The 18,233-nt window shown below is 36.1% G+C and overlaps 1 non-coding gene across 1 annotated transcript; it reads right to left on the bottom strand.

Moving 5' to 3' along the window:
• Positions 1 to 11,887: 11,887 nt before the first annotated feature.
• Positions 11,888 to 11,994, bottom strand: LOC125092484 (U6 spliceosomal RNA). The gene has a single exon (XR_007124946.1). It is a non-coding gene; the product is annotated as a U6 spliceosomal RNA (small nuclear RNA).
• Between the last annotated feature and the right edge of the window lie 6,239 nt (positions 11,995 to 18,233).

Genomic DNA, 18,233 nt, shown 5'->3' with positions numbered 1-18,233 from the left:
GGTAGTACGTCCCATACCTCTCAACACAGAAGCAAAGTGCAATCACTTTTTTTGGCCAACACTTCAGTTGGCTTCTTTAGCAGAGAAGTTCTGTTCTCATGCTGCACTATACAAGCACCCTCATCCCTAGGCAGCTCCAAAATCAACTGAATAATATTTATAAATCATACATCATTTATTTTAAAGCAGTGGTTTCTGGAGTACATTCAGGATGTTTGGAAGGTTTCTGTGGTGGAAGTACTCATAAGTTGGGACACTGAAATAATAAATCCAGATAGGTCTGTCTTCCACGTTCGACGACAACAAACGTTCATTAGATATTTATTAGCTGTATAGCACCATGACAGATAACAATCCAAAATCAACTCAACCAGAAGGATAGTCATTGTAATATATACTCCTAAGAAGAGGTATGCTTTTCCATCTGACTACCAAATCTTACTAATTCCAAGGTAGACTGGAATAGATCATAAGGCATTTTGCCAGCACTAGCTATCCTGAGGAAGCTGGCTCACCAAGCCATTCCCTAACACGTGGACAAGCTAAGATCACAGGTATGTAACCTTGACTCTATTTCTCTATGTAGTGAATTGTGTGCCCAGCGTATGATCTAATGAGATGACAAATTGTTGACATTATGGCATTTTCTCTTTTGTTTTCCTTTTCCAGATTCTCATGGCATTCTTTGCCCTACTTTCTGTGCCCAGAGGGTTCCTGTGCCCTCTAGCTTTTGGTTGAGTTCAACCAATGGGATACCCTGCAGGATAGAAGAGCAAAGGACAAGACTGATGTTAGGTATTTATTTTCATGGGGCACATGTAGTGACCTCAGGTCGGCTTGTGCTCTTCAGTTGAATGTCCCTGCTCCTCTCAAGATGATCTGCTCTTCGAAATTATTTACCATTCTGGTTCCAGTCACCAATTTCTTCTCATTTCTTCAGGTCTATTTATGATAAGTCTGTGGCTGCTATGCTGCTAGTCCTGGATTCCTGCATTACCTTTTGTGGTTCTCCTACACACCACCTCTATCTTTCTTTTTTTTTTCACCTGTATCTTTCTAATTAAACTCTCCTCAGATTATCCTAATTTAGTGCCTTGTCTTTTCGCTATTGATACTCTGACAAATGCACAACTGCTTCTACTCTCTAAAATCTGGTGGAGGTGCTTTATTCTATATGTGGGAAAATGAGGATGGATTGGTAAAACTGGCATGCATGAGTAGCATCTTCCACTTTGAACTGAGAGATAGACCAACAGAAATGTGAATTAACATTACTTAATCTAAGACCTAGCTTACCAAGCTTTATTGGAAGCTGCATTCCAAGGTTATTAGGGTGAAATGAGACAAAATATGTTCATTATGACCCTAAATTATTTAGTTACTTTTCTAAATATTGATCCACTGAATCTCTAAAAAAAAAAACATACATTTTAACTTCCCCCTAGGTGGTTATTTGCCTTGCTCCATCCTACTCCAATATGAAGAATCTTAGTTGCCCAACTGGCAGACAAGATCCTAAGCACTGTTAACTGATCTTTGAAAGCTCCAGAAAGAAAATTCCTGGTGGTGGGGCGCCTGGGTGGCTCAGTGGGTTAAGCCGCTGCCTTCGGCTCAGGTCATGATCTCAGGGTCCTGGGATCGAGTCCCGCATCGGGCTCTCTGCTCAGCGGGGAGCCTGCTTCCCTCTCTCTCTGCCTGCCTCTCCGTCTACTTGTGATCTCTCTCTGTCAAATAAATAAATAAAATCTTTAAAAAAAAAAAAAAAGAAAAGAAAATTCCTGGTGGTGCTATGTCCACCAGAGAAATTTGCCAAGCCAGTTTTACATGTCTGCAGTCAATAAAAGCAACCCTAAGTGTTACTAGGCCAAGAAATAAACAATTTAAACCACCTAAAATAAGTGGTTTCTAGCCTCAAGAACCTCTATGACAGGTGAGCCCACAGAAGCACTTCAGATCTACTTCCCTTCTGTTCATCAAGTGTACAAGAAGGAATGCTTAGACTGGAGATTACAGAAGATGGGACCAACTCTAAAGCCAAAGGCAGTCAGATTACTCACTAATTTCAACCAGGTCCAGATGGAGCCTACCAAGAGGTGACTTTTTATTTTTTTTAAAGATTTTTTTTAAAATTTTTATGTATTTATTTGACAGACTGAGATCACAAGTATGCAGGGAGGCAGGCAGAGAGAGAGGAGGAAGCAGGCTCTTCGCGGAGCAGAGAGCCCGATGCGGGGCTCGATCCCAGGACCCTGGGATCATGACCTGAGCCGAAGGCAGAGGCTTCAACCCACTGAGCCACCCAGGCGCCCCAAGAGGTGACTTTTTAAAGACCATACTTAATTTTGAAGTAAAATTGCTTTCTGGTTGATTCCTCAAAGCCAGTAAAGTGCTTGCTATTGCTGGTTTATCACAAGCCACAACAGTAAACCAGTTGTCAGATCTTTGTCCCTCTCTGACACAATAATTTGACCCTTGCTTGGGCTCTAAGGAAGACTATACCTGATGCCTCAGTAGCAACATAAGTAATACCTTACATTTATAAGTTCTCATTAAAATGTAATTCACCACACATTATGTCATCTGAGCCTCAGCAACCCTGATGTATTCAAACAGTGCAAGGATTAGTCTCCATCTACGGATGCAGAAGCCAAGCCTTACAAAGGTTACGTGACTATCCCAAGGTTACCAAACAAGTTAAGTTCTTTTTCACTCAAAACCTGATCATCACCTTCTAGTCCTGAAAATGCCTGTATCAAAAAAATCAGAATCCTGTGTGATGGAGACTCTTGGCACTACAGGGGTCTCTGTTGCATGAGAAGTAATGAACGACATGCTTTGGGAACCTGTTCCCAGTTACGGATGAGTGTTTTTCACAGCAACTGAGGTCCCTTAGAATTAGCCCTGGGACACAAGGGACTTACAGTGAATTCACTGTATTTTAGGATACTCTTGTCGGTCTGGTCTAAGCCTCTGCAGCTAAAGAAAACCTTGTGAGTCTGGCCTGGTGCCTACCTCACTTGAGCTTCTTCGGGACTCTTGAATCCAGACAAACTCCTGGAATTTGAATGCCCTAGTCTGAGAACTCCCCAGCACTATTTCTATTCAAGTAGGAACCAATGTGTCTTGATTGTTATGTAGACCTCAGACTATGCAGATACCATCTATCTTCTATTATAGACAATGCACAACACACTCCGTGGAGGGGAAAATTTCTTTATAGTTCCAACAGGAAAGTTTGTCATTTTTCATTTACATTAATGTACACTAAACACACAGAGAAGCAACTTGCGTTCACTAACTATAACCTCCATTGGTCATGTTTCATGTGTAGTAGCTTTCCTTATTTGGCTCCCTTCAGCAGAAATTTAGGCTAGGAATCAGATGAACAAACATCGAGACAAGTGGGCCAAGCAGTATGTAGTTATTTATCATATTAGGCGGCAAATGTTAAAGACAAGCTGGAAAACATCTAGACTAAAATAGGGTCCTACTTAGTTTATAGTAATCAGTAGAGTAGCAAGGCAGACTTTGAGATTACTAGGTTTGAATATGTTCTTAAAGTTCACTGTGTACTTTCAGATGTGCAACTGTTGCCCATCTTAAGGCCAGTAGAAGCACACAGAACTCCCCCCCACGGAGTGGAAAGAGATAAGAGCCTAAAGCCATTCTCATAAACGCATCCTTCTTTTGGTCTGAGAAACCAGTGTATTTTTTCTGACCTCTCTGAGCTAGCAGAAGCAGCCATGGGCACAAGACAATGTGTTATGCCTTTTTTCCTTAAGACTGTCATTTTGCTTCATCTATTTTGAAGATCTGTTACTAGGTGCATAAATATTTATGATTGTTTCATCCTGTTGATGAAATGATCCCTTTATCATTTTGATAATGGTAATATGGTAAAGAAAATAATACTCTTAATACTCTTTGCTCTGAAATCTACATTGATAACAATGTAGCCATCCAGCTTTCTTTGTGTTAGTGTTAGCATGGTCTATCTTTTTCCAGTCACTTTACTTTTAATCTTGTTCTCTCTCTCTTTCTCTCTCTCTCTCTATATATATATATGTTCTTAAAGATTTTACTTATTTATTTGTTGGAGAGAGAGAGAGAATTCAAGCAATGGAGGAGCAGGCAGAGGTAGAGGAAGAAGCAGACTTCCCACTGAGCAAGGAGCCCGATGTGGGACTCCATCCCAGGACTGTGGGATCATGACTTGAGCCCAAGGCAGCCACTTAACAGACTGAGCCACCCAGGCATTCCCCTCTCTATATATTTGAAGGACATTTCTTTTAGGCAGCAAATTAATAGTTGGATCTTGCTTTTTTATACATCGAATAATCTTTGTTCTTTAGTAGACCACATTTAATGTGGTTATTGAAATGGTTAGGTTTAAATCCATCATCTTGCTATTTGTTTTCTATTTGTATCATTTGTATTTTGTTCACTTTTTAATGCCTGGTTTTGGATGAGTGAAATGTTTATTTCTGATTTCATTTTATCTTCTTTGTGGTATATTAACTATAACATTCTGTTCAATTTACTGACTGCTTATCACAATCTACATGGCAGTTATATAATACCACCTTACACATGCTTTAAGAATGTTACAATAGTATACTTTCAATTCTCCCCTCCTGAGCTTTGTGCTATTATTTTCATACAAGGTAGTTTGAATGTTATAAACCCCATACTACATCCTTATTATTTTTGTTTAAACAGTTCGTTCTCTTTTTTATTTGATATAACTTACATACCATGAAATTCACTCTCTTAAAGTATATAACTAAATAGTTTTTAGTATATTCACAAAGCTGGGCAATCATCACTAATTCCAGAACATTTTCATCACCTCAAGAAAAAAAAAACCCATACCCATTAGCAGTGACTCCCTATTCTCCCCCCACCTCCATTTCTCCCTCCTTCTCTATCCCCAGGCAACCACCAGTCTTCTTTCTCTCTCTAGGGATTTGCTTACTCTGAACAAACTGGTGGTTGCCAGAAGGGAGGGGGTGAGGGAGAAAAGGAAAATGGGTGAAAAAGAGTGGGAGGTACAGGCTTCCAGTTATGGAATGAGTAAGTCATGGGAGTAAAAGGTACAACATGGGAATATAGTCAATAGTATTATAATAGCATTGTGTGGTGACAGATGGTAGCCACATTTGTGGTGAGCATAGTGTGACATACAGAGTTGTTGAGTCACTATGTTGTCTGCCTGAAACTAATGTAATGTTGCATGTCAACTACACTTCAGTGCAAGTAAAATAAAAGATTTACCTACTTTGGACATTTCATATAAATGTAGTCATGTAATATATGGCCCTTTTGTGCCGATTTTTTTCACTTACCATAATGTTTTGAAAGCTCATTCATGTTGTAGCCTGCGTCAATACTTCATTCCTTCATTTTTTTTTTTTAGTTGAGGTGAAATTCACATAACATAAAGCTAATAATTTTAAAGCAAACAAAGTGGCATTTAATACATTCACAATGTATGCAACCACCACATCTATCTGGTTCCAAAACATGTTCATCATCCCAAAGATAGCCTCATAACCATCGAGCAGTCAATTCCCACTCCCCAAAGCCCCTGGCAGCCGCTAATCCACTTTCTGTCTCAATGGATTTTCTTATTCTGAATGTTCATGTAAATGGAATCATACAATATGTATGGCATTTTTGGTTTGGTTTCTTTCATTTGACACTGTGTTTTTAAGATTCAACCACATTATACCCCATATGAGAACTTCAGTCTTTTTTATGTTTAATAATAATTTATTTCATGAATATAGCATGTTCTGTTTATCTATTACTACATTGACATTTGGGTTGTTTTTATCTTTTGGTGATTGTGAATCATGCTGTTATGAATATTCATGTTCAAGTATTTGTTTGAATACCTGCTTTTAATTCTTTTGAGTATGTACCAAGGAGTAGATTTGCTTGGTCATATAGTAAGTCTATGTTTAATTTCTTGAAGAATTTATCAGACTATTTTCTAATAGCAGATGCACGATTTACATTTTCACCAGCAATGTACAGATGTTCTAATTTTTCCACATCCCTTCCAAAATGTATTTTTCCAATTTTAAATTATAACCACCCAGTGTGTGTGAAGTGGTCTCATTGTGGTTTTGATTTTAATTTCCCTAATGACTAATGATGTTGAATATCTTTTTGTGAGCTTGCTGGTCACTCATATATCTTCTTTAGAGAAATGTCTATTCAGATATTTTGCCAATTTTTAAACTGGGTTATTTTTTCACTTTATTTTTGAACTGTAAGTGTACTTTAAATATTCTGAATATTAGTCCCTTATCAGATATATGATTTCCAAACATGTTCTCCCATTCTGAGGGTTGTCTTATTAATTTCTTGATGGTGTCCTTTAAAGGACAAAAGATTTTAAATTCTGGTGGAATTCCATTTATCTCTTTTTCCTTTCACTGTTCTCGCTGTTGCTATCATATCTAAGAAACCATTGCCTCAACCAAGTTCATGAAGATTTGCCCCTGTTTTCTTCTAAGAGCTTTATAGTTGTAGCTCTATAATTAATTCTTTAATTCAGTCAAATTAATTTTTATACATGGTGTAAGGTAAGGGTCCAACTTCATTCTTTTGCATGTGGCTGTCCAATTGTTCCAGAACCATTTGTTGAAAAGACCATTCTTTCACCCCACTGATATCTTGGCATCCTTTGAAAAATCAATTGACCATAGATGTATAGACTTATTTCTGGACTCTAAATTCCATTCCACTGATTTATATGTCAGTCTTTATGACAGTGCCACACAGTCTTGAATACTGTAACATTTTGTAAGTTTTGAAATCATCAAGAGTGAGTCTCTGAGCTTTGTCCTTCTTTTCCGGGATTGGCTATTCAGGGTTCTTTGATTCCATATGAATTTTAGGATCAGTTGCCACTTACTTCAAAAAAAAAAAGAAGTAGTCAGCTGGGACTTTGATAGATTGCATTGAATCTGTGCACCACATGGGGAATATTGTATTTTAACAATATTAAGCCTTCCAAACCATAAATACTAGATGTCTTTCCATTTATGTAGGTCTCTTTTATTTTTTCATTGTTGTGTTATAGTTTTCAGTGTACAAGTCTTGTACTTCTTTTGTTTAATTTATTCCTAAGTATTCCATTCTTTCTAATACTACTGTAAATGGAAGTATTACCTTAATTCTTGTTTCAAATTGTTTATTGCTAATGTATACAAATATAATTTTTTGGATGTTGATCTTATATGTTATAACTATGCTGAATTCATAGCAATATAACATATATGTTATAACTATGCTGAATGCATAGTTATAAGATATAAGATCAACATGAGAGACTGTGGACTCTGAGAAACAAACTTGGGGTTTTGGAGGGGAGGAGGGTGGGGGGTTGGGTGAGCCCAGTGGTGGGTATTAAGGAGGGCACGTATTGCATGGAGCACTGGGTGTAGTCCATAAACAATGAATCTTGGAACACTGAAAAAATTAAATTAAAAAATAATAAAATAAAATAGATATTGTAGAAATGTATAACATTTCAAGATATTATAAAAGAATAGAATAATAAAAAAACTATGCTGAATGCATTTGTCAGCTCTAATAATTTCTAGTGGATTCTTATGATTTTCTGTATATAAAGTCATGTCATCTGCAAATAGAAATACTTTTAATTCTTTCCAATCTTTATGCTTTTTTTATTTGCCTAATTGATCAGGACAGAAACCCTAGCTAAATATTTAATAGAAATGGTGAGAATGGATATCTTTTTCTTGTTTCTAATCCAAGGGGTAAGGTTTCATGTTTTCCTCCATAAGTATGATGTTAGCTGTTTGTTTGTTTGTTTGTTTGTTTTTTCATAATTGCCCTTTATCAGATGGAGGCATTTTCCTTCTACTGCTAGTTGTTGAGTGTTTTTATCATGGAGGATTGTTGGGTATTGTCAGATTCTTTTAATGCATCAAGATAATCATATGGGTATTTTTTCTTTATTCTATTAATTAGGTGTATTACACTGATTGATTTTAATATGTTGAATGAACCTCATATTCTGGTATAAATCCCACTTAATTTCGGTATATAATCCTTTTAATGTGTTTTGCTAGTATTTTGTTGAGGATATTTTGCATCAATATTCATAGAAGATACAGATCTGGAGTTTTCTCATAGTGTCTTTGTCTGACTTTATTATCTGCATATCACTGGCATCATAAAATGACTTGGGACGTGTTCCTTTCTCTTCGATTGTTTGGAAGAGTTTGAGCAGTATTGATGTTCACTCTTCTTTAAATGTTTGGTAGAATTCACCAGTGAAGATATCTGGTCCTGTGCTTTTTATAACTTGCTTAATTGGATTTGCTAGTGATTTGTTATGTTTTTTTTTTTTTTTTTAAAGATTTTACATCTATATTTGTAAGGAATACTGGTCTGCAGTTTACTTTTCTTGTAATGCCTTTCTCTGGTTTTGGTAACAAGATTTTGGTATCCATGAAGTATTGGCCTCATTGAATGAGTTGGGAAGTTTTGCCTCCTCTTCCATTTTTTGGAAAATTTTGTGAATAATTAGTGTTAGTTCTTCTTTAAACACTTGCTAAAATTCATCAGTTATCTGATCCTAGGCTTTTATTTGTGGGGAAATTAAATTATTTAATCTCTTTATTTGTTATATCTCTTCAGATTTTCCATTTCTTCTTGTCAGTTTTGGTAGTTTGTGTCCTTCTAGAGATTTGTCTATTCTATCTAGTGTGTCTAATTTGTCTACATACAGTTATTTATTATTTTATAGTTATTTTATTCTGTAATGTCAGTTATTTTTATTCTTTATATAGTTATAGTATTCTTTTATAGTTATTTTTATTTCTGTAATGTCAGTAGTAATGTTCCTTCTCTCATACCTGATCTTAATAATTTGAGACTTCTCTCTTTTTGTCTTGGTCTGTTTAGCTAAAAGTTTGTCAATTTTATTAATTTTTCTCAATGAAGCAACTTTTGGTTTTGTTGATTTTTTTCTATTGCTCTTCTACTCTCAACTTCATTGATTTCCATTCTAATATTTACTGTTTCTTTCCTTCTGCTTGCTTTTGACTTAGTTTATTCTTTGTGTAGACTTTTTTTTTAAGTAATCTCTACACCCAGGGTGGGGCTTGAACTCATGACCTGGAGACCAAGAGTCACATGCTCTGCCCACTGGGCCAGCCAGGCACCCCTTTCTGTAACCTTTCAAGGTAGTAGGTCAGGTATTAATTGAGATCTTTTGGGTCTTTTTAAAATATAAGCATTTACAGTAATAAATTGTTCTCTAATCACCACTTTAGTCATACCGCATAGGTTTTAAAGTGTTTTAGTTTCGTTTTCATTCAACTTCAAGTATTTTCTAATTTACTTTGTTATGTCTTCATTTAACCATTAGGTATTTAAGGATGTGTTATTTAATTCCACATATTTGTGAATTTCCCAATTTCCTACAGCTAATTTCATTCTGATGTTGTCAGAGAACAGACTTTGTATGACTTCAGTCCTTTAAAATTTATCAAGACATTTTTATGAGTTAACATATGGTCTATCCTGGATAAAGTTCCATGTGCTCTATAGACAGTGTGTATTCTGTGTTGGGTGGAGTATTCTACAGAAGTTTATTAGATGTAGTTGATTTATAGTGTTGTTCAAAGTTGCTATTTTATTGGTGATCTTATGCCTCGTTGTTCTATCCATTATTGATATTAGGGTATTCAAGTATCCAAATATTATTGTTAGATTGTCTATTCATCATTTCTGTCAGATTTTGCTTCCTATATTTTGGGACTCTGTTCTGAGATATCTAGATATAGATACAGGTATAGAGATACATAGATATTTTCCATATACTCTTATGTCTTTTTATTTTTATAAAATGTCTTTCTCTAGTAACAACTTTTCTCTTAAAAGTTTATTTTATTTGATATTAGTATAGCCAGTGCATATCTCTTTTTGTTACTCATGGCATGGTGTATTTTTTTCTATCCCTTTACTTTCAATCTATTTGTGTCTTTGAATCTAAAGTGTGTCTCTTGTGGTCAGCACAAAGATAGACCATGATTTTTATATCCATTCTGCCAATCTCTTTATTTTGGTTGTATTGTTTAATCTATTCACCTTTTTTTGAAAGGGAGAGAGTTGAAGTAGGGGCAGACGGAGAGGGAGGGAGAGAATCCCAAGCAGGCTCCACTCCTGGGATGGAACCTGATGTGGGGCTGGATCTCATGACCCTGAGATCATGACCTGAGCCAAAATCAAGAGTTGGATGCTTAACCAACTGAGCTGCCTGGGTGTCCTTTAATCCATTCACATTTAATGTAAGTAATGATAACGTAGGGCTTATGACTGCTATGTTGCTCCTTGTTTTTTATATCCTATATATTTTTTGTTTCTACATTTCTCCATAACTTCCTTCTTTTGTATTAAAAAGCATTTTCATTCCCTTGTCATTTTTTAAATTTTATTTATTTGGAGTTATTTTCTTCTTGTTTGCTGTGTGGATTACAATTAACATCTTAAGTTATAACCATCCAGTTCAGTTAAATGGCAACTTAATTTCAATAGTATATAAAAAGTTTTCTTTCATATAGCTTCATTATCTGTCCTTCTTTGTGCTTTTATTTTAATAAAAATTACATCTTTATACATTGCATGCCCATCAGTACAGATTTATAATTATTGCTTTATGCAACTGTCCTTTACATTCAGAGAAAAAAGAGTTAAAAATAAAATATACATATATACTCTTTTTAAAAGATTTTTAAATTTATTTGTCAGAATGAGACACACACATACACACAGAGAGAGGGAGAGAAAGCACAAGCTGGGGGAGCACCTGGCAGAGGGAGAAGCTCAGCAGGAAAGCTGATGTGGGACTGGATCCCAGGACCCTGGGGTCATGACATGAGCTGAAGATAGACACTTTACCAACTGAGCCACCCAGATATCCCCTCTTTTTTTTGTATTTACCTATACAGTTACCTGTACTAGTATTCTAGTACAGATAAGAATCCATGTGGATTCTAGTTACTGTCTAGTGTCCTTTCATTTTAGCCAAAAATATACCTTTTATTGTTTCTTATATTTTTTATATTCATATATATAAATATAATATAAAATATAAACAAATATTTTTTCTATTTCTGTATGGTGAACTCTCTCAGTGATTGTTGATCTGAATATGTCTTACACTCTCATTCATTTTTGAAGGATAGTTCTATGATAATAGGATATTTTGTTGATAGTTTTTTTTCTTTTAACACTTTGAATATACTGTCCCAATAATTCTAGCCTCCTTGGTTTCTGATGAGAAATTCCCTAGTAATATTATGAAGGATCCCTTGTACATGATGAATTGCTTCTGCAATGCTGCTTTGAAGGTTCTTTGTCTTTGACTTTTGACAGTTTGATTCTAATGTATCTTGGTGAGATTCTCTTTGAGCTATTTCTATTTGGAGTTCATTGAACTCTTTAGATGTGCAGATTAATGTATTTCATCAAATTTTGGTAGCTTTTGGTTACCATTTCTTCAAATATTCTTTCTGCCCTTGTGTCTCTTCCTTTTCCCTCTAGGACTCCTGTTATTAGGGGTGTTGATTCACTTGACAGTGCTCCATAGTTCTCAGATGGTTCTATTCTGTTTTCTTCATTCTTTTTTCTTTCTATTCCTCAGAATGGATAATATCATTTGACCAGTCTTCAAGTGTGCCAAAAGCTTCTTTCTTCTGCAAGTTCAGATATACTGTTGAGCCCCACTAGTGAATTTTTCATTTCAGTTTTTGTACTTTTCAACTCCAGAATTTCTTATTGGTTCTTCTTTCATTTTTAAAGTATTTATTTACTTTTTTCTTGTTTTATTTAAATTCAAGTTAAAAATATGGAATTCCTTATGAATTTGCATGTCATCCTTGTACAGGGGCCGTGCTTATCTTCTCTGTATTGTTCCAATTTTGGTATATGTGCTACCAAAGTGAGCACACTTATTGGTTCTTTTTAACTAATTGCTCTCTTTGTATTAACATTCATTATTTAGTGAGACATGTTCTCATATTCTCATGGTTTCCTTTACTTCTAAAAAAAACTGATATTGCTGATTTAAAGTGATTGTCTAATTAAGTCCAAAGTCAAGTCTTCCTCAAGGAATTGCTTCTGTTAACTACTTCTTTGCCTATATATGAGCCATACTTTTTAGCTTTTTGCATGTCTTATAATTTTTTCTTGAAAATTGGAAATTTAAAATAATAATAATGTGAGGACTTTGCATATCAAATGCCCCTCAAAGTTTTGTTGGTATAACTATTTGTCATTGTTGCTTATTTGTTTGTTTAATGACATTTCTGTACTAATTCTGTCAAAGTTTGTATTTTTTTGTTTGTTTTTTGTTTATCATGTGTGGCCACTAAAGTCTCTGCTCGCTTAGGTTAGCATCCAGATAATTACAGAGATTTCCTTAAATGCCTGGAACCAATGATCTCCCAGCCATTGCCAAGTGACTGAGCTCACTGGAGCACAGCTTCAACTCTCAGCCAGGCGGTTCACAATCCTCTTTTAGCCTTCTCTTCCTGCTGGTATAGAATTCTACAGGTTAGGGGTGCCTGGGTGGCTCAGTGGGTTAAGCCTCTGCCTTTGGCTCAGGTCATGATCTCAGGGTGTTAGGATTGAGCCCCACATCAGGCTCTCTGCTCAGCAGGGAGCCTGCTTCCCCCCCCTCTCTCTGCCTGCCTCTCCACCTACTTGGGCTCTCTCTCTGTGTGTCAAATAAATAAAAACTTAAAAAAAAAAAAGAATTCTACAGGTTAGGCAGTGGTGAGGCTTTTGTCTTCTCAGGTCTCTCATGAGCATGTACACAGCCCTGGGCATGCTCCCTTTAGTACCTGTTCTTTTCCAAAGATTTTCCTTTTAAGACTTGTAGTAAACTTACTGTTTATCTCAACTGTTATCTATAGTCTGAGGCAGTTGCAATATTAAACAGCTAATACTGATGCTCCCAGGGAAAAGTTCGTTGGCACTGGCACACCTCTGTGTTAGGTCATATATGGACAAGCTTCGTGAATGCATTCATCCTGGGAACTACCAAACAGGTCAGTAATGGCAGTCGTTTGGGTATGAGGCTTTGAAGGAGCTCCTACCCTTTTCTGCGCTTCCAGTAGCTGCCAAGTGGTTGGTTTTCACAATGATTTGAGGGCTATTAGTATTCTAGGCTACCACATAGCTGAGCATAGGGAGATGGGAATAGGGCAAGAGAAAACGCCGCAAAGGTCAGTGTTTTTACTAAGATTCAACTGGTTTTTGTGGCGTTTGTTTTGTTTTGTTTTTTGAGTAAACTGTTCCTGGATTGCTGCAAGTCTTTGGTTAACTTCCAGAGTTCTAAAAAAGTTGATTCTGACAATTTTTGCCAGTCTTCTCCTTGGTTTTATTGGGGAAGTATTTTCAGAGGTCCTTATTTTCCCACTATTGTCCTCAAGCATCCTTTAAATACATTTAAATAATAAGAAAAATAGTTTATAAATTTACCCATATAGTTTCCATTTTCGGTCACTTCATTCTTTGGTGAAGATCTCTATTTCCATCTTGTTTAATTTTCCAAGCATTAGAAGCTTCCTTTCTTTTAAGAGCAGTCTGCTGGTGCCAGATTCCTTCAGCTTTTATATATCCAAAAAAGTCTTTATTTCACCATGGAGTTTGAAAGCTCTTTTCACCGGGTATAGAATTCTAGGTAGACTTTTAAAAAAATCCTATCAGAACTTTAAAGATGTTGCTCTAGTGTCTTCTCACTTGTGTAATTTCTAATGAGAAAGTTGCTCTCATCTTTATCTTTGTTCCTCAGCACATAATGTGATCACAATGTGTTTGGGTGTAGTTTCTTTGTGTTTCTTGTGTTATGTTTTTATTATGTATCTTAGACCCATGAATTTATAGTTTTTATCAAATTTGGAAAAATTTTTGTCCCTTATTACTTAAAATATTTTTCTGGTCTCCCCCCAACACCTCCTCCTGCCTGGAATTCACTCACATATACTAGCACATTTGAATTGTCCCAGTTCACTAATGCCCTGTTAATTTTTTTTTATTACTTCTCTTTTTTCTTCGTTTTATATTGATTTGAATTTTATATTGAATTGACTTTATGGCTATGACTTCAAGTGAAAAATCTTCTACAATATCTTATTTGCCATTCATCCCATCTAGTTTATTTTTTCGTCTCCAAAATTATAGTTTTTATCCTTAGCAGTTCCATTTGTGTCATTTATATATCTTCCCTTTTGCTAGTTAATGTTTTAATATATGTTATAAAAAACCGTTTAATGGCCATGTCTACTAATTCTATCACCTGTGTCATTTCTGGATAGGTTCCCATTAATTTTACTCTTCATTATGGGTCATATTTCTCTTTGTGTTTTTGCATGCCCACTAATTTTTTTATTTGGTACCAGACATTGTGACCATATCTTGTTGAATGTTGGATTTTATAACCTTATAAATATTCTTTAGTTCTTTTTTCCCTGGAACACAGTTAAATTATTCAAAAGCTGTTCCTTTCAGTTCTTATTTGTAAGATTCCCTAGGTAAGTCTGGAGCATTGTTCAGTTTAGGGCTAATTTTCCCCAATACTGAGGAAAGACCCTTCTGAGTATTCTAACCGATATCCCATAAGTCTTGAGGTTTTTCCATTCTGGTTGATAAGGACATGTTCTACTTCTATGCCTGGGTGTGTACCAAGCGCTATTACCTCTAATCCTTTCAGGTGATTCTTTCTCTGGCCTTAAATAATTTCCTCCCATGCCTAGTGTGATCAGTATTCTGCTGAATATTCAAGGAGGACCCTCTACACATCTCTGGAGTTCTCTGTGAAGATCCTTCCTCTATGGGACTGTATCTCATGAATTCTAGCCATAACGGCCTCCTTGTGCTTAGAGGTCCATCTCTTCAATTCAAGGAGTTGGCTTAGATTTCCTACCCCTGCACCATGGTCTAAAACTACTCTCAAGTTAGTAAGACAGGGCAGTTGTAGGGCCCACCAAATTTGCTTCTTACCTCTGAGGTATCACTGACCTTATTAGTTAATGTTTGGTGTCTTGAATGCCCTTGTTTCATATTTTGAAGGGTTTTTATTTTGTGTTTGTTCAGGTGGGAGAATAAATCTGGTCTATCTTGGCCAGATGCGGAAGTCTTCTCTCTCAGTGATTTGTTGCTAGCTCAGGGTATAAATTCATTACAATAAGACATCAAAATCAGTCTAGAAGATTTTGTTTATTCTGTGGTACATAGGGATTTCAATGCCCTTTGTAATATGACTATTTGTATTAGGATAGGCTGGTTTTTTGCCTCAGTTGTGATTTAGCCATTGGAGTTTCAGATAAGATTTTTTCTCATTAATTCTGCCAAGATAAAGTTTTACTGGATCATAAGTGGGGAAAGTGAAAAATTGGTTTAAGTTTCTGAATCCACAAAGTGAAATATTATGAGCACCTTTGGTGTAATGAGAATTTCTTAGCAGAGTTGGACAGGAAGGGAGAAGAGAAAATCCTCTTTTCCAATCTGATGCGGCAAACTCTCATTTTCCATGGAGAATCATGGGTCATAAACTCTACACTAGATATTATTTCCATTCATTTTATTCTATCCTCCAACCAGACTTCTTATCAGGACTTTGATAGATAGGAAGTGTGATTAAAATAATTTCTCCAAGAGAGAAGTGGGTGAATAGATAAATAGTTGAAAGGATGGTAGGGCTTGGTCTATACCGTGTCTAAGACCCCTTGTAGTTCTAAACCTAATTCCGGAATGTCAACTCTATACTAACCAAGAGTCAACTATGGTTTTCTAAGGTGCTAAGGAAACAGATTAGAGCACCTGACAACTCCAATGTTGACCAAGTATCATTGTCACAACCTCACAAAAAGACAGTAGTCTTGCAAAAGAGATTTTTTTTGCAGTATTGACATCTTACATAGATTATATCTACTGTGTAATTAATGTGTTATATTTAACTATAATTCTAAGCACTAAACACCACTACCAATATTGCATGTCTTTCTAGAATGAGCAGAATCCTAACATGAAGAAGAAAAAAAAAATAAGAAGGCAAGGTCAGACAGATGGTTCCTAAACTGCTTCTGAGAAAGTTAAATAAAACTAACAAAAATATGAGCAAGAATATCGACCTACATGTATTCAATTCCCTGAAAATGATGCAGAAAGTGCAAAAATGTTGAAAAGCTTCTTGGAGTTACAGAATGAACTGTAAGTCTTACATTTTCTGTAGACATTTAAGATTCCACTTTCCATTTCAATATTTCTTTGCTCCTTTTGTTATTGAAATGCTAATTCAGATGATTGCCATATAGAAGACACTGTAATGGATATTCTGAGATTGAAAAATTAAGGAAGGCATTGCTTTTAGTTCAATTCTATAGACCAAAATGTTTAATATGAAGTTAAACCAGTAGTATCCTCTTTGGTTCTGGGGACTTTATTCTAAATAAGTTTCTTCCATTTATATAGCACACCACTGATGTTACTGACAGATTCCAATGTAACATGCAACAGTGGTTCCTAATTGCTTTAGCATTTATCATGCACAAGAGACAGGAGGAAAGTTGTCTCATTTCGTACAGCTCGGTTGCATTTCTTATCTCTGAAGTACACTTAAGCAGCAAACTGGGACTTAAGGTAGCTGCCTGAAAACCAGCACCATTAACATGCATGCCTTAGAGGGAAAATGAATTGGTTTTTCTCAAACAGAATACAGTTCAACCTCGTTCTGTGCATTGATTTTGCATAATTTCTCTTTTGCACATTTTATAAATTAGGAGTCCTGATTTGGCTTACCCACACAAATTCTCATACTCACATTTTCCAGGTTCTGCCTTTGGGCAGTTTTGCTTTCAAAACATTAAAAAGAGCATTTAGGTGCATTTCCAAGATGCCTTTTGGGTTCAATTAGCACCTAGTAATATTTTTCAAAGCAGTCACTGGAGGTGCTTAACTAGTGTGTACTTAGGCATGTTTTACCTGATAAGTCTTCTGAATAGATTTTATGCTTTAAAGAAACAGTACCACTTCACATTCTATAGTGAGCATGTGGTTACTATGTATGAAACCAGGGGACTGGAGCAGCTGAAGTTCTGTTCGGGCACTATACAATATAGATCTTTCCAGCTAATGAGTTCTGCTGATTGTTGAAGCCAGCCACACTATGTCTACTGTTCTGGGAATTCTAGTCCCATTAAGATGTGAATCACCAAATGAGTACACAGAGATCGTGTGATCTTGGTAAGCACAGATGTGCCCATGTCTTTGTGGGTCTGTTTGGGATGAATAACATACATTTGGGCTGTGTCCTGACAGATATAGATTGCCTCTCTCAAAGTGAGGACTAGGGCTAAAGTTCATATATAATCTGTGACATTAAATTGTGTGATGAATAAATATATATTCATATGTTTTTTAGGTTTATCTCTTTATTTGAGAGAGTGTGCACATGCACACACATGTATGGCAGGGACGGGCAGAGGAAGAGAATCTTCAAGCTGACTCCCCGCTGATCACAGAGCCTGATGATGTTGTTGGGAGGCTCGATCTCACACCCATGAGATCATGAGCTGAGCTGAGCTGAAACCAAGTGTCTGATGCTCAACCAACTGAGCCACCCAGGCACCCCAATATATAACCTGTTTCTAAAGATGGTCTCTGTTGTGGATAATTTCTGATAACAAAGACAGTCTAATTACACCCTCCCATTGTGATGTTCTTTATGCACAACTCAAGTACATCAGTAAGGTCAAGTTGCACAATGAGCTCAATTGTCTGCAAATATACAATGTAGCTTATGGATTACGCACATAATGTGGGAACCGACTCCCTACCCTGTTCCCCATTTAACTCTACAGGTCCCCCCCATCACCCATTGAGCCTTGGTCAAGCATTGGTCCCCAAATCTTATTTACTTTCAATGCCCTTTGGTGTGGCAAGGATCATTTGTTAAAGGAAAGAGTCAGGGAGACAATTATTTTTCTAGTGTTCCTTTAAATCTTTGGTTTTTCATAAGTCTAGCAATATAATTTACTAGTATGTTCTTGGTATTTGACGCATCCATCCTTCTATATTCCGTCAATGCAGAACTGTTTTCTGTCTGTTCATCAGTGTATTTTCTATGTACTCCTATTTGCCTTCCCCGTGGTTGAAAATAAGCATATTTGACCCTTGAACAACAT

Source organism: Lutra lutra, chromosome X (assembly GCF_902655055.1).
Source record: "Lutra lutra chromosome X, mLutLut1.2, whole genome shotgun sequence".
NCBI classification, from domain to species: Eukaryota; Metazoa; Chordata; class Mammalia; order Carnivora; family Mustelidae; genus Lutra; species Lutra lutra.
This window is presented reverse-complemented; position numbering and strand designations above follow the sequence as displayed.